Below are 22,709 nucleotides of genomic sequence, written 5' to 3' on the forward strand. Positions count from 1 at the left end.
AATATCTATAACCATTGACAATAAAATTCAGCCATCCCAGGTTCTTGGGAAGGACTCGATGTCTGGATAAAACAAACCAGTCAATAACACCTGTCTGACTGTGTAAATAAATAGTAATAATAGTAATAATATACTGCCTTAAAGCAGTGTACATAGAAAAAGGAATAAGATGGTCCCCTGTACTAACAGGGCTCACAATCTCAAAAGAAACACAAGGTCGATGCCAGCAGCAGCCACCGGCGAGATTCTGTGCTAGGGCAGGATAGGAATAATTACTCTCCCCCTGCTAAGTTTTTAACATTGTGTTAAATTTTAAGTTGTTTGGATGTTTTGTTTTAATTTGTATTTTACTGTACACCACCCAGAGACATAAGTTTTGGGTGGTATATAAATATGCTAAATAATAAAAAAAAAAAAATGAAAGAACCACCACTTCTAAAGGTGTCTCTTTACTCAAAAGGCACCTTAACAGTTGTCTTGTGGTTTTCTTGGGTTTATTTTTGGGAGGAGGAGGAGTGAGTGGCCATGGGACAGACCTAGTCCCTGATGTGGAAATCCTTCCCTGGATGTCCCATGACATTTTATTTTAAAAAAGCAGATATGCAAGCCCCCAATTTGGATCAAGAATGCAGTGTGTGTGTGTGCCAACTTCTGCTTTTGGCAGAAGTTTCCTCCTGCCAACTGCTATAAGCTGAAGGGGCAAAAACTCACTGGCACAATTTGTGTCCATAATTTCGCCCCCTCCTCTGTGGCTAACAGCAGTTCTGAGGGAATTTGGATTGGGCCCACAGCATGGTGATAAAAGGTTCCCTCTCGCTTCACTCCTAATACTGTAGCCCTGATCCAAACTGGCGATTTCTGCAGATGCTTTTTGAAAAATGAAAATATGCAGTGCCTTCTGACCTTGGATTTGCCACGTCGTGTCTAGAATCTTAGACCTGGAGGGGTCTTTGGAGGTCATCCAGTCCAACCTCTGGTTCTTGTTTAATGCGGGAAATTCAGAGCTAGAGTATCCCCGCCAGAGGATCATCCAGCCTCTGCGTGTCAACCTCCAGTAAGGGAGAGCCCACCACCCCCTAGGTAATCGGGTCCACTGTCAAGCTCCTCCTACCATTAAGACATTTCTCCTAATGTTCAACCCAAATCTGCCCACCTGTAACTTAAGGCCATGAGGTCTAATTCTTTCCCCTGAGGCAGCAGAAGAAAACTTTTTCTCCTTTTCTGTGTGACAGCCGTTTAGGTATTTGAAGAGTGCTACTATGAACCTCCTTCCCTCAGTCTCCTCTTCCCCAAGCTAAACATACCCAGTTCCTTCAACCCTAGTCAAATTTGCCCCTAAGGGCGTGAACTGAAGCATACCCAGTTGAAACCACACCTCAGTTATGAATTCACGGAGTGAGACTCAGCCTCTGCTTCTCCCACAGGGCCGCCATCCAGCTGGCATCCTTTACAGAGCTGTGGTAGGGGTTGCAGAGATCACGGGTCTGACATACTTTGAACACTTGAAAGAGTTTCTATAAGGGGGTACCTGCACAAACTGGAGCGCTCTCTCTCTCTCTCTCTCTCTCTCTCTCTCTCTCTCTCAAAGAAATAAGCAGCTTCAGGAAGAGACAACTGGGAGTGAAGAAGTGGCAGCGGGAGAGGACTGCTCAACTCCCCCCCCCCCCCCGTCCCCACAACCTGCCATGTTCCCACTCCTCGCTGCACCTCTAAGCAACTTTCCCCCTGTGCAGCTTCAGATTAATGGCAGTCCCTGCAAGCATACATCTGAGATCTTGAGGAGGGAAAAACTGCTTAGGGAACCTGATTTGGAACAGGGAAATGGTTGGTGCAGCCAGGATTAAGTGGCATTTTCTACCTGCCCCTTCCCTGCTCTCAGTTACCCTTCCCTCAAAAGCAGCTGTTTGGGGCAAAAGAACAAAAAGACTAGAAAGCGCTTGGGTTCTGATTAATTAATTAAGTTATGCAAGCAAAGAGGTGCATTTTAGAGTGGTGGCTCTGTCTAATATTTAGCAGGGGGAGTCCTGATTCAACCCTGTGCAGCTTCCCTTCCAATGGCTGGTACCTAGTGTGCGCGTGTTTAGACTGTGAACCCTTTTGGGACAGGGAACCATTTCCTCACATCATTTTCTATTCAGACCACATTGTTGGCACCTTCTGGTGTGTGTTGAAAAGTGACATACACACATTTTAAATAATAGTGACTGATATGCTATGCAACAGTACGTCAGCCCGTAACGTTGTGTGAATACAAGTTGTGCAAGCGATATTACACTAGAGTAAATCCACTCTTTCCAATAAGAATACTCTTGTGGAACATAATTTATGCAATTTTTGCATTCGCTAAACTTGCATACACACATTACTGGGCTGACATATCTTTGTGCACCATATCAGCCAATGGTAACAATTTGCTTGATGATGGTGACCTGCTTTGAGTCAGCTCAGTCAAGGTATACCAGTCCCACAGAACCAGAGTTAAACCTTGCAGTGATGTCCAACAGTGCAAAGAGCTTTCCAGGCTGCAAGGGAATTAGTATACTGAGGGAGAGACCAGCACCAGAAACTGAATATTCTCTGTAGGGCAAAGAGGCAAGACATGGCAGGGAGGTATTACGTAAAGTGGCTGGCCCTCTCTACTGTGTGCTTTGAAGAGTCTCCTCTTTCAATAAACCTTTGCTGATGATCTCTTACCATTTATATGAGCACTGAACAATGTTTATAAATGTGCTGTAAGCTTGCAAGTTACCCAGCTGTTCTTAAATATTGTTGTGAGCCACTTTTAAAATGAAAAGAGAGAGAAAGAAAAGAAAGAAAGAAGGAAGGAAGGAAGGAAGGAAGGAAGGAAGAGAGAGGAAGGAAGGAAAGAAGGAAGGACAGAAAGAGAGAGAGGAAAGAGAAAGGAAGGAAGAAGGAAGGAGAGAAAGAGAGAGGAAGAAAGGATGGGAGAGGAAGGAAGGAGAAAGAAGGGGGGAGGGAGGAAGAAAGGAAGGAAGGTCCGGTGTGTCTTCCGAACCCACCCAAATCCAGTTTACAAGAGACTCTGCCCAACATTTCACTGACTTCTGTCGGCAAGATCTGGAAGTCAGTTAGAGAATCTCAGTAAAATGTCAGGCAAAGAATCTCAGTAACCAGATTTGGTGAGTTCAGACAACATGCCTGATGGGAGTATGTGCTCTGTGCAACCTCCAGTTCCTCTCCTTCTTACTTGGTAAATACTTAACATACAGTCAGACACTCATCGGAACCCACCCAAAGAGTCAAACTTGCAATGACTATGCTCACCTGTATCACTGAGAAAATGTGATAGGGCATCTCAGAAAATGGTCCATTATAAGGCTAGGGTGACCAACTTTGTTCCTTAAGCAGGGCTTCAGCACCAGTAACATGGTGTATCTCAGGCAGAAGTATAACAGGTAAACTTTGTTCCCTAAGCAGGGCTTCAGCACCAGTAACATGGTGTATTTCAGGCAGAAGTATAACAGGTAAAGTCTTTCCTGCCATGGACTTGCAAAACCGAACCTTTGTTGGAACTAGTGTGCTTGTCAGAAAATGGTGTGCCCAGCAGTCTTGCTGGGGGGAAAGGGTTGGCAACCCTTCTCAGGGTCTTCACGTCCTTTTCTTTGACCCTTGATCACTAGATCACATCTTCTTCTGATCTAGTGTATGCAGCTAAAAATGGAGATAAAATAAGGATTATAAAGCCAGATACTTCCTGAATTTTCCACATGACATGCACACACTTTCTGCACCTGAAAGAATAAGTATAGAATGAATCAGCATAGGTGGTTGCTAAGGTGAGGCTCTCAAGTTTAAACTGGCCACCCCTTGGCACTCCCTGAAACTGTCACATTCTCCAGCGGTAGACAGGAGAGGAGAAAGTTGCTTGAGAAAAGTGCACTAATAAAAGGAGAGGAGAGCTGGTCTTGTGGCAGCAAGCATGACTTGTCCCCTTAGCTAAGCAGGGTATGCCCTGGTTGCATTTGAATGGGAGACCACCTGTGAGTACTGTACGACATTCCCCTCAGGGGATGGAGCTGCTCTGAGAAGAGCAGAAGGTTTCAAGTTCCCTCTCTGGCTTCTCCAAGATAGGGCTGAGAGAGACTCCTGCCTGCAACCTTGGAGAAGCCACTGCCAGTCTGTGTAGACAATACTAAGCTAGATAGACCAATGGTCTGACTCAGTATATGGCAGCTTCCTGTTTCTATGTTCCTAAACTCAAACCTGGGGTGTTCTTAACCAGCCTCACCCCTTTGCAACATCCATATATAATGGCTAAAAACACCGACCTTAAGACAACCCTGCAAGGTAGTACAGTATTGCCTCCACACTGAGGCAGGGGAGAGGAAGGAAGGAAGGTTGCCAGTTGCCCTCTTCTCTCTCCTCTTGCTTCTGGCAAGCTTTGCAAGGAGTGCAAGGAGAGGAGGGCAGCCAGCCTCCTCTTTTCTCCCTGCACGCCTTTCAAAGCTCGCAATGGTCAGATCGGTCCCAAAGAGCTACTCCAATGGCAACTTGCCACCCTGCTGACACCCCAGTAATCTGCCACCTGAGATGACTGTCATACTTGGCTGCATGAGAGGGCAGCCCCTATCAACAGGGATAGGGGCTCCCAGCCTTTTTAAACAAGTGCATCCCTTCTATTGCAAATCTTCAGCTCAGGTACTGAGAGAGAGCGAGAGAGAGAGCGAGTGAGCTAGAGAGAGAGAGAGAGAGCTACTATAGTCACTGGCTTACATCCAAACTATGCTACTCAGAAAGTCTTATTGAAATTAACCTAACTCACAGGGTTGTTGTGAGGATAACCGTAACTATGAACACCGCTCTGTGCCCCTTGGAGGAAGAGTGGGCTATACATATAAATGTAATATTAATGAATGAATTTCAATGGGAGCACTCTGCTAATTTTCTGAAGCCTATCAGGCAGGCAGAGGGGAGAGGCAGGCTGAGCTTCAGCACATAGCTGATCAAAAACAGAAGGAGAGGAACTTCTCCCTCCTCTTCTGCAGTGGACACATTGCTGAGGACCCATTGGCTTCGAGCAGTGATCCTCAGATGCGGAGCAAATAGCACACCTACAGCAGGGGGAAGGAGGGCTCTGAATACCCCTTTAGCCCTTCAGGTATCCCTAGGGGAATCCCTGAACATTTTTGTCTTAACGAATGTTTTATTTTGTTTTTATTTTGTTGTAAACCGCCCAGAGATGTAAGTTTTGGGCGGTATAGAAATGATTTAATAATAGTAATAAAAATAACAGTAGAAACGCTTCCCTGTTGATCTTGTTGTACCTCTTGATATGATACCATTCTCTTCTGCTGAATGGAACATCTTGCTGGGGTACCGGAGTGGGTTCTCTGCTGTTTTTGTTACTTTCTGTCCGGAAAAAAATATGTGGAAGGTGACCACGGAGATGCTCGCTCACCTCTATGGCAACTGGCTTGTAGGGTTCCCACAGGGCTTAGTGCAGTCATAAACACTGTTAAGAATCCATATGAAATTGCTGAATGAGATCATCCACAGCTTGAGGGTTGGGTGTTCAATACAACGATGGCATTCAATTCTATATCTCATTATCTAAGTGCCCAGGAACTGCAGTCTCTGCCCTAACCACGTGTTTGGAGGCTGTGGTGGAATGAATGGGGGTGGATAGGATAAATTTGAATCCAGGCAAGATGGAGGTGATACTGGTAAGGAATTCTGAGATCCTGAACGGGTCTCTTTCACCTGTGGGAGTCCGGACAATAACTCAGTGGTAGAACATCTTCGGCTTGGGATGCAGAAGGACCCCAGGTCCAATCCCTGGCAGCATCTCCAGGTAGGGCTAGGAAAGAGTCCTGCCTGGAACTCCAGAGAGCTTCTGCCAGTCAGAGTAGACAGCGCTGGACTCGATGGGCCAGTGGTCTGACTTGGTATAAGGCAGCTTCCTGTGAAAGTCTCTCCATCTGATCAGGTAAGGAGCTTCGGGGTACTCCTGGAGCCTTGCTTCTTGAGGAGTTGCTACCATGTCAAGGTTGCCACTATGTCAAGGAATATTACTGATTTCTCTAGATATTGGGTAGGCTCAAGTCTGCTGCCTCAGAAGGGCCCACTGCTGATCCCTCTGTGTCCATAGACTTCAAGTGGTGGTGGAAGTGGTGAGCAAACCTCTTAGACCAGTGCGGAGTCATGCAAGACAATTTGCTGAGTGCTGCCTAAAATTCTGGAGCTCACCCTGCATAGACGTCAACTCTTCATTGACCAACAACAAAAATATTTATATAACACTTTTCAACAAAAGTTTCCAAAGCACTTTACAGAGAGAAATAATACTTAAATAAGATGGATCCCTGTCCCCAAAGGGCTCACCATCTAAAAAGGAACATTAGACACCAGTAACAGCCACTGGAGCTGTGCTGGGGGTGGAGAGGGCCAGTTACTCTCCCCCTGCTAAATAAAGAGAATAACCAAGTTAAAAAGGTGCCTCTTTGCCCAGTTAGCAGGGATAAGACCTTGCCATGCTGAATCATGCTTCTACAGCCTTCAGGCTTGACTACCGCAATGCATTTTACATGGAGCTGCCCGAGGACACTATTTGGAAGCTTCAGCTGGTGCACAATGCAACTTCATGCTTAAAAACAAACAAACAAACAAACAAACAAACAAACAAACAAACACCAGGCATGGGAAGGCAGGAGTATATTCAGCCATTACTGCACCAGTTCCACTGGATGCTGGTTTGCTTCCAGGTTCAATTCACTGCTAGTTGTGATAGTTGCTCAAGTCTGTTAGCCCTCATGGCCTGGGACTAACAGACTTAAGAGACTGCCTCTCCCTATATCACTCATGCACCAGCTGTGGTCAGTGACCAAGCCCTGTATGTGTGCCCTCATTGTGAGAGGTTTGGATTGCAACAATGAGAAACAGGGCTTTTCCTGTGGTAGCCCCCAGGGCTTGGAACAACCTGCCTTTAGAAGACCCCATCACTGGCTGTGAAGGTTGCAAGTCGTTTAAAAAAGGTTCATTCAGGCAGCCATTTGGTGGATTTTTAAAGACTTTTTAAATAGTTGGGAGGAGAGTTGGTCAATGGGAGGAGAGCTGGTCCTGTGGTAGCATGTGTGAATTGCCCTTTGCTAAGCAGGATCCCCTTTGGTTTGCATTTGAATGGGAGAGACTACATGTGAGCACTGTAAGATATTACCCTTAGGGGATGGGGCTGCTCTGGGAACAGCACCTACATGCTTGCATGCAGAAGGTTCCATGTTCCCTCCCTGGCATCTCCAGATAGGACTGAGAGAGACTTCTGCCTGCAATCTTGGAGAAGGCGCTGCCAGTCTGTGTAAACAAAACTGAGCTAGATGGACCAATGGTCTGAGGCAGCTTCCTCTGTTATTTATGATTGTATCTTACTTGTTTGTTATTGAATAACATATTCTGGTGTGAAAGTTTGGAAAAAGCAGCCCATGGATATTAAATAAATCTAATGATTTTGTAGCAGAAGCATGGCTTTGAATCAGGACTTTCTGAATTGGAGCCCTTCACAAGGGTGTGACCCAATAAATACACACTCCCTCGTAATGTTTTGTCTTCAGAGCTTTAGCAAGACTGTTGCTCTTTGAAATCTGAGCTTATGTGTGGCGTCCCTCAGGGCTCCATACTGTCTCCAATGCTTTTTAACATCTACACGAAACTGAAACCCCTGGGAGAGATCATCAGGGGATTTGACGTGGGGTATTATGCTGATGACACCCAGATCTACTTCTCCATGTCAACATCATCAGGAGATGGCATATCCTCCCTAAATGCCTGCCTGGAAGCAGTAATGGGCTGGATGAGGGAGAATAAACTGAAGCTGAATCCAGATAAGACGGGGGTACTTATTGTGCAGGGTCAGAACTCCAGAGATGATTTTGATCTGCCTGTTCTAGATGGGGTCACACTTCCCCAAAAGGAACAGGTATGCAGCCTGGGAGTACTTCTGGATCCACACATCTCCCTGGTATCTCAGGTTGAAGTGGTGGCCAGAGGGGCTTTCTATCAGCTTCGGCTGATAAGTCAGCTGTGCCTGTTTCTTGATTTGAATGAGCTCAAAACAGTGGTGCATATGCTGGTGACCTCTAGACTTGACTTCTGTAATGCACTCTATGTACCTTTGTACGTAGTCTGGAAACTCCAGTTGGTACAGAATGTGGCGGTCTCTGGATCATATGATCGGAGAAACCACATTACTCCTTTGCTGATAGAGCTACAATGGCTGCCAATAGGTTTCCGGGCAAAATACAAAGTGCTGTTTATAACCTATAAAGCCGTAAATGACTTGGGCCCTGGGTATTTAAGAGAACGTCTTCTTCATTATGAGTCCCACAGCCCACTGAGGTCGTCTAGAGAGGTCCGTCTTCGGTTGCCGCCAGCTCGGTTGGTAGCCACACGGGGATGGGCCTTCTCGGTTGCTGCCCCAAGATTGTGGAATGCTCTCCCTACTGAAATACGACGCTCCCCATCTCTGACAATTTTTAAAAAGCACTTTAAAACTCACCTCTTCACCCAAGCTTCTTAAATTTTTAGGCTTTGTGTTCGATTTTAAATTATCTAATTTGTTTTAAGTTTCTGTGTATGTTTTAACTTGTTATCATGTTATTGTTAGCTGCCCAGAGATGAAAGTTTGGGGTGGTGTGCAAATCTGATAAATAAATAAATAAATAAAATAAACAAGTTCTCCAGTTCTGAAACGGAGAAGCCCTTGAATATAAGGAACCTCCAGCAATTCCATTTGCTCCCAAAGCAAGGGGGACTCTGGGAGGGGGGCAAGAGAGAAAAGCACGCTCCCCAACAAGTAGTTCACTCCTGTCCCCATTTCTGTTTCAAAAATTTAGTACATGGGACACAGTTGGCTCACCCATAATTGCCATTTGCCTCCTTTATGCCCCCCCCCAATATTTTTTCTGGTGCATAAGTTTTAATCCATTGTGTTGAATTGATTGCCTACAGTAGGAGCAAGTTCTCCAAATGTGAAATTGCCGACCTCCTTGCTCTGTACCGGAGGACTGGAATGTAGCAAATGTAACACCAATTTTCAAAAAGGGATCCGGGGGCGATCCGAGAAATCACAGGCCGGTTAGCTTAATGTCTGTTCCAGGCAAATTGATGAAAAGCATCTTCAAGGAGAAAATTGTAAAGCACATAGAAAAACAGGCCCTGCTGGGAGAGAACCAGCATGGCTTCTGCAAAGGTAAATCTTGTCTCACCAACCTTTTGGAGTACTTTGAGAGCGTCAACAAGTGTGTGGATAAGGGTGATCCAGTTGACATCATATACCTGGACTTCCAAAAAGCTTTCGACAAAGTTTCTCATCAAAGACTCCTGAGAAAACTTAGCAGTCATGAGATAAGGGAACAGGTACATGTCTGGATTGCTAACTGGCTGAAGGACAGGAAACAGAGGGTAGGTATAAATGGACAGTTTTCACAATGGAGGGAAGTAAGATGTGGAGTCCCCCAGGGATCTGTACTGGGACCGGTGCTTTTTAATTTATTCATAAATGATCTAGAAGTAGGGGTAAGCAGTGAGGTGGCCAAATTTGCAGATGATACCAAACTCTTTCGGGTAGTGAAATCCAAAATGGATTGTGAGGAGCTCCAAAAGTATCTCTCCAAACTAGGGGAGTGGGTGACAAAATGGCAAATGATTTTCAATGCTGGCAAGTATAAAGTGATGCACATTGGGACAGAAAACCCCAAAATCAAGTATATGTTGATGGGATCTGAGCTGTCAGTGACTGATCAAGAGAGGGATCTTGGGGTCGTGGTAGACAGCTCGTTGAAAGTGTCAACTCAATGTGCAGCAGCTGTGAAAAAGGCCAATTTCACGCTAGGGATCATTAGGAAGGGGATTGAAAATAAAACTGCTAATATTCTAATGCCCTTATACAAAACTATGGTGTGGCCACACCTGGAGTACTGTGTACAATTCTGGTCACCACATCCACACCTGGAAAAGAACTGGAAAAAGCAGTTCTGGAAAAGGTGCAGAAGAGGGCAACCAAGATGATCAGGGGCCTAGAGCACCTTTCTTATGAGGCAAGGCTACAACACCTGGGGCTATTTAGTTTAGAAAAAAGACGACTGCGGGGAGGCATGATAGAGGTCTATAAAATCATGCATGGTGTGGAGAAAGTGGATAGAGAGAAATTCTTCTCCCTCTCACATAACACTAGAACCAGGGGTCATCCCATTAAATTGACTGCTGGGAAATTTACGACCAACAAACGGAAGTATTTTTTCACACAACGCATAATCAACTTGTGGATAATCAACTTCTGGTTTATTATTCTCTACCACGAGATGTGGTGACAGCCAGCAACCTGGATGGCTTTAAGAGTGGCTTGGATAACTTCATGGAGGAGAGGTCTATCAACGGCTACTAGTTGGAGGGCTATAGGCCCCCTCCAGCCTCACAGGCAGGATGCCTCTGAGTACCAGTTGCAGGGGAGTAACAGCAGGAGAGAGGGCATGTCCTCAACTCCTGCCTGTTGACTTCTCAGAGGCATCTGGTGGGCCACTGTGGGAACAGGATGCTGGACTAGATGGGCCTTGGGCTTGATCCAGCAGGACTGTTCTTATGTTCTTAAAGACAAAGAAAGGTCCAAGGGCAGAAGCGGAAATGTCACATGGGAGTGCATTTTCTGCTCCTGGGATGAAAGCCTGATTTTGCATGGGGACTAGCCTTGCCATGTCCCCCGGAATTGAGGGTAGCCCTCGGATTTGGGCTCTTCCACCTGGCTGCTCAATTCCCCCTGGATTTACATGGATCAAATGTGCTGCCTGGGTTGCCCTCTGGATCCGATCACATGGGAGGGCAGAGAAGGAGGGGAAAGTATACAAATCTGTCAAATAAATAAATAAATAAATAAATAAAATGAAAATTAGTTGCTGCATAATTTGCATAACATGAAAATTAGGCCACCCGGATTTAGAGAGCTTGAATATGGCAACCCTAATGGGGACCCAGCTTCTTCTAGCCTGAAGTTTGCCCCACCAAAATCCTATAAATAAGCAATGCTCTAAAGTTTAGGGTTCCCTTATATGGAGTGTTAGGAATGGTAAGAGTTTCATCATATCTAGGGCTGCAATATTTATTTGGTTACTAATGCTAATAATCTTACAGCTGTTTCTGAAAGAGATGGGAGTACTATGATCCTCATGGATGTGTAACTGGAGCACCTGCAGGTGAGAGGTGCTCATCAGCATCTGCTGGGCCACTGTGTGAAACAGGATGCTGGGCTGGATGGGCCTTGGGCCTGATCTAGCAGATTCTGGATAACTCATAGATATATCGGTTTCACAAACATCTGAAGTGGGAGTGGGGACCTAAGAGGGTCTAAAACTCCGGAATGACCCAAATGCAACTCAATGGAGCAGAATGTTAATAGACTTGGAGGGCAGTTAACAGACAGCTGGGTGGGTGGAGCTAATGGAACTCAGTGGTGAGGAGAGGGGAAGGAGCGCCTGAACAAAACAAAAAAAGCAGGAAATTTCTCAACTTCAAGAATGCTCCCTCAAAGTAGTCACAACCCCTTCTACTTCTGAGGGGGAAGAGTGCCTAAAACGTTTACTATGCCCAAGCACAGACTCAGGTAACAGATGCACACCAAGGATATACTGCAACATTTTGTTGTGGGTCCATATGTGTACCAATACTTAGTGACTAATGTAATTTTAGTACTATTAGCTGATTAATTGGTTAATTAAAAACCTTTTGATCAACTAAATATATGTCCCCGATTAACAAGTGGTAGGTTTTTTTGAATTATTTTGATTACAAATACTTGCAAAAAAAACATCAGTAGCTGATGTCATCTTTGGAGAGGTATTCCTCCTCTCTGCCCTACAGGAGGAAACACCTCTGCTAAGTTCTGGCCTACAAATGCATCTCAGCAATGGAAAAATAAGATGGTAACATTCTTAGGTGGGAGAACGGACTGTACCATTTCAGACTGCAGGTGGGGCATGACACATTATTTAATGCTCGCCTTTGCGAAAACAAACAAAGCAAGCTTCTGCAGGCAAAAAATCAGCACTGCAGCACCTTTCACCCTGATGGGTAAGTTTTTGACTCTAATGAAATGTTTTACATGGGGGAGTATTAAAACATGACACCCCTCTGTAATTTAAAGTGGTACAATCTACCCCCACTTCATTCTGCCTCAGGTATAGATCAGACTTGAGATGGTCCTGGGTGTAATACATGCGTGCCTAGCCTGGACTCTATTAATATGCAGACAAATGCAAATTTAATTTACACATTTAATTTGCACTCACATGATTAATCAGCTAAGTTTTCTTCCACTGGGTAAGAGCGCTAACTCTATCAGCTTAGTATGACAGGGTGTTAAGGGAGTAGCTAATCCACTTTCAGGGCATTTCCACACAGGAGTCTTAAATCCCCTTGGAAACTCTCTCATGGTGTTTATTATGGGTTTTTTAAACATGAGATCCCTGAAACAGAATATAGAAGAATTGGTATTTGCAGTTTGTTGCTGTGCTTCTGATCTTAGCAATCCCTGCTGCCACCTGGACAAAGAGGCACCTGGTGACTCCCTTATATTGAGCAAGGGTCTCTATACTTCAGCACAGCATCCCTCCAGTGGTGGCTGCTGGTGCCTTGTCTTTCTGTTTAGACAGTGAGCCCCTTTGGGACAGGAAACCATTTCCTCATCCTGTAAAATGGAATGAGAACCACTCTGTGAACTTTGTGTTGAAAACAAACAAAAATACATGCAATTCTGATCAACGCCCTCAATAATATGGTCCTCTCCAGAAGTTGCTTACCTGTACAAGCTGCTGGCATGTATGGAATTTCTATCAAATGCTACCAAATACTATAACTTATCTGCTTGCTTCTATATAACTTATATGTTAATATATATTAAGTTATATATGTTAAATTTTTTATATATATGTGTGTGTGTGTGAAGTTATATATGCTTATATAACTTACATTTCCTTTTCTTAACTTGTAAGTAAAGTCTGCCCATCCAATTTATCAACTGGATTTGACAATATTTTCGTGTGTGCTAAGACTTTGAAGATTTTAGTGTTTAGTGGATGGGTTGTGAAGTGAATAGAATGTTTAATTTAGAGGAAGGTGTACTTTGGGATTCGCTTAATAGTTCAAAGCCTTTTAGCGGGGACAGACCCAATTCAACGGAAGAGGCTTGCTGCATGGCCCCGTTCACACGTTACTTCTGGTCGCTCTCGCATCATCCCTGTATATCCACTTCTGTGAAAAGTGAGTTTAAGCATCTCAGTCACGACTGAAAAGAGCACTTTCCAGATTGAGGAACTGCCCTGCCTGTGAGTTGGAAGTTCACACGTTACTTTGAAACAACAGCAAGCGGTCCGAGCTGCCACCGGCTGCTGGGCTTTGCGTGCGCCTGGCAGAGAGACGTTCCAATAAAGAAAGCCATTGCTGCTTTGTCCTTTTATGGCTCGAAAATACCCAGTCTCCTAGGAGTAAGACCCGTTGAACTCCGCGGGCCTTCCTCCCGAGTAAAGACAGCTCGGATCGGGCGGCGACCTGCTCCTGCCCGTTGCCCGGCGTGCAGGTGCCCTTCTCGCCTCCTCCCCTGCCCAGCCACGTGCTGTTTGTTTGTTTGCCTCTCCAAGGTGGGAGGCGGAGAAAAAGTCGACCACGCTAGGCCGGGAGGGAAGGGATCCTCCTTGTTCCTTCTCGTCTCCCGGGGGCGGACTGCCGGGCCGTCGGCCAAGGCGAGGCGAGGCGCTGCTTCAGTCCCGCTTCCTACGTCTGGCACGGCGGCCGCGATCGCGCCTGCCACGGGAGAACTCGGCCCGAGCGAACCGGTTCAGGGGCGCGCAAGCAGGGGCCAGCGACAGAGCCGGAGCCCGGCAGCTGGGGAGCGGTAAGGAGAAGGACCTCGTCCGCGCGCCGCGAATCCGTCCTCTTTCCACCTCCGCCCTCCTTCCCTCCGCCTCCCAGCAGCCACCTCCTCAGCTGATCCCGGGCGGCTGGCTGCCCCCTGCAGACCCCGGCTGGAGCGCGCGCAAAAAGTGAGTCTTTCTCTCGTTTCGCCTCCGAGCAGAAGGAGCGGGAGTCGATCGCAGCCGCTGGCAATGTCCACTGCCTAGCGGAGGGGAGGCGGGGGCGGGGGAATGGAAGCAGCGGCACTCTGCTGTGGGGCGGGGGATTTGCTGGGCAGCGGGAGTGGCGGCAAGCGGCTTCTCTTCGCGGGGACATGATCGCGCGTGAAGTTTGGAGCAGGGAAAGGAAAGGAACCCCGAGCGCCGCGCCTGCCTTGCCCCGTTTGGGTGCAAAACGAAAGCCGAGGCGAAAGGCACTGCGCAGATTGCGGCCAGGCGGAGAAGGGCCGGTTGTCAGAAAGCTCATGTTGAGGATTGTTATGATTTTACAGTTTCTCCAGGGAGGGCAGAATGGGTCAGTCGAGAGAGCAAAGAGGCTGATCCGAGCTGGAGAGCCCTTCCCACTTTCCCCCGAAAAGCTGTTTGGGCGCTTTCCAAGGCGAGCCGTCCACGCCTAGGCGGGAAAGAGGAGAAGGAGAAAGAGCCGTTTGGGTCAATGACACCGGGAAAAATAGAAATTAAAACCGCCCGTGCTCCTCCTCGCCGCGCCTCCTTGCGGCTCGGAAAGCCCCCTTTCTCTCCCCGCCCATCGGGTCTGAGCCGGAGGCCCTGGCAGCAGCCGTGATGCTGGGGTCAAGGTGTGCAACTTGGTGGCCGCGAGAGCTCTCCCGCGGCCGCCCCCCCGCCGGGTTCCATCACTTGCGAGGCGAGTCTCCCCGCGCGCCTGCGATCTGATTGGCTGGCTGCTGTACCTGGCGGCCTTTGTTGTCTGGAGCCGCCTTTGTTCTCCGCTAGGTGTGTCAGTTCTACCTCCCCCCCGCCCTCCAGTTTCCCTTCCCTCCCAAAGGAAGATGCACTCGGGAAGAGTAGGCTATAGTTCTGTGCACATGCTTACTTGGGAATAAGCCCTATTGGACGAAGTGGGGCTTACTTCTGAGTAAAGCTGGCTGGGATCGGTCTGTTCTAGCAAAACAAAGAAACCAGTGATATCTGTGGGGTTAACATTTTCCCTCCTCTGGGCGGGAAGGTTTGAAGACAAGAATCTACTTTATCAGATTACATGCATTGAGACACAGTCGGGAGCTTTTAAGGGAGGAGAACATGTGAGCAGAGAAAACATTGTTTGCGTTTTGTTCGTTACAATCGGATATATGTGAGAGGATGCTTATAAGGGGTGGGTTCCTCTTTGGGGGGGGGAAGGAAAGGTGCTATTGTTTAATTGCAAATGGAAAAGTAGGAAAACCCAACCAAAGCTTAGTGCATCAAATATGAATATAGTTTTATAAACTAGGTTAGAAATATGTAAATACAATATACAGCAAGAGCCAGAGTAGTGTAGTGATTAGAATGTCAGGCTAGGAATGGGGAGACCTAAGCTCAAATCCTCCCTTAGCTGTGAAGTTCACCAGGTGACCATGGACCAGTCTCTCTCTCTCCCTTCCTCCCTCCCTTCCTCTCCTTAATCTACTTCACAGGGTTGTTGTGAAGATAAATGTGGGGGAAGACCTGTCTCTGGAAGCTGCCTTGAATTCTTTAGAGGAAAGGCAGAATAACAATGAACTAAATAAGCATGCAAAATGATGATTAAATGAAATTAGAACACTGGAAAGAATCTAGAATGTGCATTAATTGAGGCAGGGCACCTCAAACCTTTTCACTATATATCTCAAGAGAAAATAGCCCTGCTCAGATGTTGTATAAAGTGGGGACACAGTACTTGCATACAGTGTTCTCAAGAGTGTGCTTTGAAACCCTTGCTCCCTGCTCTCCACGCCAATAATGCTTGTCTGAACAGACAAACGCTGTATGCAAGATGAAGTTCTTCCCATGTTGTGGGACGCTGGGTCTAAAACAGCTCCTCTTAACTTGGTGCCAAAATACAGTGAAATTTCTGAAGAGCAAGAAGTATGGCATGAACTCCCCTGTGGGAGGGAGTTTCAAAGTCTGGGTGCCAACACAAAATAAGCCCTGTCTTGTGTGCTCACAAATGGAGCTGCAGCTGGCAGCGTACAGCCTCCTGTGAAGATTGTAACAGGCACAGAGTAGGTGTGGGCTGTGCCTGTAGCTCTGTGGCAGCGCATCTGTTTTGAATGCAGAAGGTCCTCAGTTCAATGTCTCACAGCACCTGCAGGCAGGGCTGGGAAGAGACTCCTGACTGAAACCTTGGAGAGCTGCTGCCAGTCAGTGTAGACAATACTGAGCTAGATGGACCAATGGTCTGACTCAGTATAAGGTAGCTTCCTTTGTGTATGCTAGTGCAATGCACTCTGAGAAGATTATATTTGGTTGGGAAAATGGCATCCAAATTCTAGCTGATAAATAACAACAACAACAACAACAACATAAATTGTACTGCTGCTACTAGTGAGGGGAGAAAGATTCAAGCCAGGACAGGAAACGGAAGGTGGGAATCAATGGAGAGTTTTCACAAGGAAGGGAAGCAAGAAGTGGGGTCCCCCAGGGATATGAACTGAGACCAGTGCTCTTTAACTTGTTCATAAATGATCTAGAAGTTGGGGTAAGCAGTAGGGTGTGCATGGAACCGGCTGGTCTGGTTTGGTTTGAGTCTGAACTGGGCACGAACTGGACTGGGCCAGTTCAGTCTGGCACCCCCTCGAATCCCCCTTGGTCCGGGGCAGGGTTTGTGATTTAAAAATAAAAGTCAAAAAAATATTTTTAATTTAAAAAAAAATTACAACCCCCCTAAATGGTTGTGGAGGGGAGGGAGTTCAGTTCGATCCTGAACAGTTGAACTGAACAGGTTTGATGTTGAACATGTTCGACGTTGAACCTGTTTGCACATCCCTAGTAAGCAGCAAAGTGGCCAGATTTGCAGATGACCCTTAACTATTTAGGATAGTGAAATCCCCACCAGACTGTGAGGAGCTCCAAAAGGATCTCTACAAACTGGGGACTGGGTGACAAAATGGCAAATGCGGTCAGTGTAAACAAGTGTAATGTGATGCGCATTGGGGCAAACCCCCCCCCCCAACTTCACATATACACTGCTGGGGTCTGAACTGTCAGTGACGGACCAGGAGAGGGATCTTGGGGTCATGGTGGACAGCTCACTTTAAGTGTTAACTCAGTGCGCGGCAGCTGTGAAAAAGGCCAATTCCATGGTAGGGATAATTAGGAAGGGGGTTTAAAATAAAACTGCTAATATCATAATGCCCTTATACAAATCTATAGTGCGGCCACATTTGGAATACTGTGTACAATTCTGGTCACAGTATCTTAAGAAGGACATTGTAGAAAGGTGCAGAAGAGGACAACCAAGATGATCAGGGCTTGGATCACCTTCCTTATGAGGCCAGGCTATACCATCCGGGGCTTTTCAGTTTGGAAAAGAGGTGACTATGGGGAGACATGATAGTGGTGTATAAAATTATGCATGGAGTAGAGAAAATGGCCAGATAGAAATTTTTATCTCTCACACACAGCACTAGAATCAGTGATCATCTCATGAAACTGAAGGCCATGAAATTTAGGACTACAAAAGGAAATACTTTTTCACACAGCGCATAATAAATCTATGGAATTCTCTGCCATGGGATGTGGTGATGGCCACTAGTTTAAATTCATGGAGGAGAGGTCTATCAGTGGCTACTAGTCTGGTGGCTATAGGCCACCTCCAGCCTCAGAGACAAGATGCCTCTTAATACCAGCTGCAGGGGATCAACCTCATGAGAGGGGCCATGCACACACCTCTTGCCTGTAGGCTTCCCAGGGGCATCTAGTGGGCCACTGTGTGAAACAGGATGCTGGACTAGATGGGGCTTGGGCCTGATCCAGTAGGGCTGTTCTTATGTTGTAAGAAGAATATCTTACAGTGGTCATGTGTAGTCTCACATGCAAATTGAGAGCCAGTGTGGTGTAGTGGTTAGAGTGCTGGGCTAGGACCGGGGAGACCCGGGTTCAAATCCCCATTCAGCCATGAAATTAGCTGGGTGACTCTGAGCCAGTCACTTCTCTCTCAGTCTAACCTACTTCACAGGGTTGTTGTGAAAGAGAAACTCAAGTATGTAGTACTCTGGGCTCCTTGGAGGAAGAGCGGGATATAAATGTAAAATAATAATAATAATAATAAATGCAAATCAGAGCAGACACTGCTTAGCAATGGGGCAATTCATGCCTACTACCAGAATCCAGTGCGGTGTAGTAGTTAGAATGATGGGCTAGAACTGGGGAGACCCAAGTTCAAATCCCTGCTCAGCCATGAAACTCAGGACGTCTCTGAACCAGTCATTTATCTCTTAGCCTAACCTTTTTCAGATGCTTGTTGTGAGGATAAACACAACCTTGTACATGACCGTGCGTTTGACCCTGGAGGAAGAGTGGGATGGACATGTAAAAAATGACAGACAAATAAAAAGAAGGCATGCAGGAGCAATGAGGCAACAGCTCTCATAAATTAATACCGAGTTTTTATGGATATAGCTATTTTGCCCCTACACTGGAAATCTGCCCTGCCTCCCGCAGCCTTCTACACAAACTACTGTCATTGATACCAGTAGGACTACTCATTTAGTTGGCTCATTTATGGTTGCAGGTTGAATTAGATCAGATTAAGTATTCTAGATGAGGATTTTCTATGGTGGGCTACTTGACCCATTACAGGCAACAGGACGGGATGCTGTTGGGGAAGGACTGAGGGTGGACTGAATCCCCCACAGAGAAGAATAGAAGGAGAGCACACAGGGGATGGCCTACTCTGATGGGGGGACTTGCAAATAGAAAAGTGCACAGACCCCTTGATCCAGGTCAAAGCTGGAGTCTGGTGAAATAGAGTGGGGTGCACAGAAAAGACACTCAGCCAGAAACTGGCATGGCTTCCAACTTCTCTAAGGGCTGATTGCACTTTATATCCACAGTGTAACTGCCCAGATGGATGTAGGCGTGGATGAAGTCTGCTGTCACAGGTGTGCCTTCAGGTGTGCATCCAAGGGTATAGCTACGTGATTGGAGGTAGTGCCATGAAAGAGAGGGGGAGAGAGGAAGGGAGGGGGAGAGAGAGGAATTGAGCCTTGGGTCTGTTTCCTAAACTGAAACGTATGATATATGAGGTTGAATCATAATCACCCTATAATAATACTCGTATCTATTTCCGAAAGAGCTGGAAACGTTATGATCCTTATGGATGGATAACTGGAGTGCTTGCAGGTGAGGGAGAGGTACTGGCAGACTCAGGGTGACCTGCAGATTTGTCAAGTTTTTAACAAGAAATGGACTGAAGATGCTCTGGCTCCTACATTACTTAGTTGCTAAGGCTCTTAAACTTTAAAAAAAACAAAAACCCTGAAGATCAAAACCTAAGGGGGCCAACTTACACAAATGGCAAGTCAGTGGGGTGTAATGTTTGTGGGCTCAAAGTGCAGTTAACAGACAAGCAAGTGGGTGGAACTAATGGAACTCTATAGTGAGGAGAAGGGGAAGGGGGGCTTGAACAAAAAGACGGGGGAATTTCTCAGCTTCAAGAATACTCCCTCAAGACAGTCACAACCCCTGCCTCTGAGGGGGAAAGGTGCCTAAAACTTTCACCATGCTCAGGCACAGGCTCAGATAACACTTGTGCACTAGGGATATACAGTAACATTTTGTTGTGTGTTTATACAAGTACCATTGTAATTGTTATAATGGCACATCCTGACTAATGCGGCCCTCATGCAAACATACCGCACTTGTGTAAAGATGTTGCACCAGCCTGCTCTGCTACGTTAGGGGTTTGCATGCCAGACCACTGTTGTGCTGATGCAACACAGTGCACGTGTACAACCGGTGGAGTGCCTCCTGCCGTGGAACCCCTTCCTTCGTCCAGATAGCTTGCAGGGAATGCTGCAGAGCCCTTGGCTCTCCTTGTTTTGCACAAGCTCCGGGTTTGCACAGGCAGACCAAGAGACTGAGCAACTTTGAGCATCCGCTCAGCTCCGTGACTGCCTTGCATGCGGGCATCTTCGTTGGTTGCACTAGTGGAGTTTTAGTCTGGATGTTAGCCGGTGTTTCTCGACTGTATTTTGTGTTCCGGTGTCACTCTGTTGGGATGAGGAGTTCAACCCCTGCTAACTTGGCAAAGAGGCACCTTTTAATGTGGTGATTCTCTTTACTGAGCAGGGGGAGAGTAACTGGCCCTCTCCACGCCCAGCACAGGACCTCCAGTGACTGTTGCTGGTGTCTATCATGTTTATTTTTAGATTGTGAGCCCTTTGGGGACAGGGAGCCATCTTATTTATGTATTATTTCTCTGTGTAAACCGCCCTGAGCCATTTTTGGAAGGGTGGTATAAAAATTAATTAAATAAATAAATAAATAAATGACTCCCTGTCCCCAAAGGGCTCACAATCTAAAAGGCAACATCAGATACCCACCAGCAATAGCCACTGGAGGGATACTGTGCTGGGTATGGATAGGATCAATTGCTCTCCCCCTGCTAAATAAAGAGAATCACCACTTTAAAACTGTGCCTCTGATCAGTTAGCAGATTGGCTAGAAGGGAGGCTAGCAGTTAGTTGTCTCTACATGGGGAGACTCATGTTATGTTGTCTCTGCCCCGCTCCCTTTTTTGAAGAGGGAAAATAACTGAATTGAGCATTGATGTGTACAGAATTATTTCTCTGTGTAAACCGCCGAGAGCCATTTTTGGAAGGGCAGTATAGAAATCGAATAAATAATAACAACCACCACCAAAAATTGGTGGGCCCATAAAATTGAAAAAGTTGTAGAAAATGAAGATGCAAAAATATTATGGGACTTCCGACTACAAACAGACAAACATCTGCCACACAAGACACCAGATATCACTGTAGTCGAGAAGAAAGAAAAACCAGTTAAGATAATTGACATAGCAATACCAGGGGATAGCAGAATAGAAGAAAATTTATTTCAGTGAGTTCTGTCTCAATTCTGTATAAAGTAGCCTGCCTGCCTGCCTGCCTCCCTCCTTCTCTCCCTTGCTCACATCTGCTTGGAGTGACAGTGTCCTGCAGATGTGTTGCAGGCTTACACACTCTCCATACCATAACAACATTCCTATGCAGACATATAATACAAAATCACATAAAGGAATAAATAAAAATGTCCCTGAACAGTCAAAAGTAGGCTCACAGTGAGCCTAAATCCTTATGAATGCCTTTCCATCAAATAAGAAATCTTTTCAAAATGTAGGAGTCCTTTTCAGTGGGTCATTTCCAACAGGTCAGACGCATTTCAACGTATGTCTTCCTCAGTGACCTGTACAGTAAAGTAAAGTGTGCCGTTGAGTCGGTGTCGACTCCTGGTGCCCACAGAGCCCTGTGGTTGTCTTTTGGTAGGATACAGGAGGGGTTGACCATTGCCTCCTCCCACGCAATATGAGTTGATGATGCCTTTCAGCATCTTCCTATATCGCTGCTGCCCGATAGAGTACCAGCGGGGATTCAAACCGGCAACCTTCTGCTTGTTAGTCAAGCATTTCCTCGCTGCGCCATTAGGTGGCTTTCACTATTGTTACCATTTAAAGAAACAACAACAAAAAACCAACTATACTTGTCCCTGTGTCTTTAATAGCAGCCTTTCATGCAGATGAAACCTTTCCGGCCATAAATCAAAAATAAAAGCCTGTACAACTTGGACCCTCTAGCTGCTGTTGGACTGCCACACCCATTATCCCCTGCCAAAGTGGCCAGTAGTCAGGGGTGATGATGGGAGTTGTAGTCCAACATCTGCAGGTGTTGTACACCTGCAGATGTACACCTGCACTTGTAGTCCAATTGTGCAGCCCTGGTCTAAAGGGATGGAAAAGGTTCAGGTATTAAAATTCTGCATATCAAGCTGCTGTTAAAAGCACAGGAGCAAGGAGAGTTGCCAGCTTTTTAACTGGCCTCTGTAGCTGTTCCTTTAACAGCAACTTAATGTGCAGACGTTAGCTGGTGATGCTTTTAACTGAGCTGCGAAAAGCCAGCACAGAGATCACCTATAGATTTCTGTTTAAGGCATATGATCAGGGTGAGTTGGTTTGTTCTGGTCAGCTGGCAACCCTAGGAGCGAGACCAATGCAGATTTGGTAACCCTAACCTCTACTTCTATCTCCTTGCCTGTCCTAAACAACCTTTATATCAGCGGCAATTAGCCCCTATATGCTAAATGGAACCTCCTTGTTGGGAGGTAGTCTACCTCTGAGTTCCATATCCTGGGGACAGAGAAAAGGGAGGGTTGTTGCTCTTGTAGCTTGCCTGAGGCATCTGGTTCAGGGGTGAGATACACACATCACCACCCCCCAGCATTTAAGGAGTTCTGCTTTTCATTTTACTGAATTCCCCCCCGCCCACCACAGTATTACCTTTTCACCTTCCCGGAAAGTGTTTTTCCTTTCCCGTGCTTTTTAAACTTTTAAAAGCTTTTAATGAAGGTTTTCACTCCCCCATGTTAAAATGCTTTCTTGCCCCCAAAGCATATCACCCCCACAAAGCATCTTTCGTGTCCCCCCCCCCGAAAAAAATTAAGTGAGGAGTTGGGCTTCAAGTTCTCCCTCTGTCTGCACCCCTGATCTGACTGTCCATAGTTAGCAACAGAAGGCTGGGCTGGATTAGGGAGTTCAACAGGTGCAGCTTTTCTCATTTCAGCCTTTCCAGGAGCTCTTTTGTGCTGCGGTTCCTCGTTGCCACT

At 46.4% G+C, this 22,709-nt stretch overlaps 1 protein-coding gene across 1 annotated transcript in view; it reads left to right on the plus strand.

Annotated features, from left to right (window-relative positions):
* Positions 1–14,019: 14,019 nt before the first annotated feature.
* SYNE2 (spectrin repeat containing nuclear envelope protein 2) overlaps positions 14,020–22,709 on the plus strand; it is a 368,664-nt gene continuing 359,974 nt past the window's right edge. The window contains exon 1 of the mRNA XM_053287390.1: positions 14,020–14,039. The gene's annotated coding sequence lies outside the window, so the exon portion shown is untranslated. The remainder of the gene's footprint in view (positions 14,040–22,709) is intronic.

This window comes from Hemicordylus capensis, chromosome 1 (assembly GCF_027244095.1).
Source record: "Hemicordylus capensis ecotype Gifberg chromosome 1, rHemCap1.1.pri, whole genome shotgun sequence".
Lineage (NCBI taxonomy): Eukaryota > Metazoa > Chordata > Lepidosauria > Squamata > Cordylidae > Hemicordylus > Hemicordylus capensis.